Here is a 1,045-nt window from a genome sequence, read left to right as displayed (position 1 = left end):
TTCATGGACTTCCATCAGAAGATCCCTATCAGTTTTTAACTGAGTTCTTACAGATCTGTGAGACTGTAAAGACGAATGGAGTAGATCCTGAAGTCTACAAGCTCATGCTTTTCCCTTTTGCTGTAAGAGTCAGAGCTAGAGCATGGTTGGACTCTCAACCTAAAGATAGCCTGGACTCCTGGGATAAGCTGGTCACGGCCTTCTTGGCTAAGTTCTTTCCTCCTCAAAAGCTGAGTAAGCTTAGAGTGGATGTTCAGACCTTCAAACAAAAAGATGGTGAATCCCTCTATGAAGCTTGGGAAAGATACAAGCAGATGACCAAAAGATGTCCTTCTGACATGTTTTCAGAATGGACCATGATAGATATATTCTATTATGGCCTATCTGAGTTCTCTAAGATGTCATTGGACCATTCTGCAGGAGGATCCATTCACCTAAAGAAAAAAGCTCAAGAACTTATTGACATGGTTGTAAATAACCAGTTCATGTACACTTCTAAGAGGAATTTCGTGAATAATGGGACGCCTCAAAGGAAGGGAGTTCTTGAAATTGATGCTCTGAATGCCATATTGGCTCAGAACAAAATGTTGACTCAGCAAGTCAACATGATTTCCCAAAGTCTGAATCGATGGAAAAATGCATCCAACAGTACTAAAGAGACATCTTCTGAAGAAGAAGCTTATGATCCTGATAACCCTGCAATAGCAGAGGTAAATTACTTAGGTGAATCTTATGGAAACACCTACAATTCATCATGGAGAAATCATCCAAATTTCTCATGGAAGGATCAACAAAAGCCTCAACAAGGCTTTAATAATGGTGGACGAACTAGGCTCAGCAATAGCAAGCCTTTTCCATCATCTTCTCAGCAACAAACAGAGAATCCTGAGCAAAGAACTTCTAATTTAGCTAATCTAGTCTCTGATCTGTCTAAAGCCACTTTAAGTTTCATGAGTGAAACAAGATCCTCTATTTGAAATTTGGAGGCACAAGTAGGCCAGCTGAGTAAGAAAGTTACTGAAACCCCTCCTAGTACTCTCCCAAG

General features: G+C 40.3%; 1 non-coding gene across 1 annotated transcript; it reads right to left on the bottom strand.

Annotated features, from left to right (window-relative positions):
• Positions 1-236: 236 nt before the first annotated feature.
• Positions 237-340, bottom strand: LOC112804927 (small nucleolar RNA R71). The gene has a single exon (XR_003203542.1). It is a non-coding gene; the product is annotated as a small nucleolar RNA R71 (small nucleolar RNA).
• Between the last annotated feature and the right edge of the window lie 705 nt (positions 341-1,045).

Source organism: Arachis hypogaea, chromosome 5, assembly GCF_003086295.3.
Source record: "Arachis hypogaea cultivar Tifrunner chromosome 5, arahy.Tifrunner.gnm2.J5K5, whole genome shotgun sequence".
Classification (NCBI taxonomy): domain Eukaryota; kingdom Viridiplantae; phylum Streptophyta; class Magnoliopsida; order Fabales; family Fabaceae; genus Arachis; species Arachis hypogaea.
Note: the sequence above shows the minus strand (reverse complement) of the source record. Positions and strands in the feature narration are given on the sequence as shown.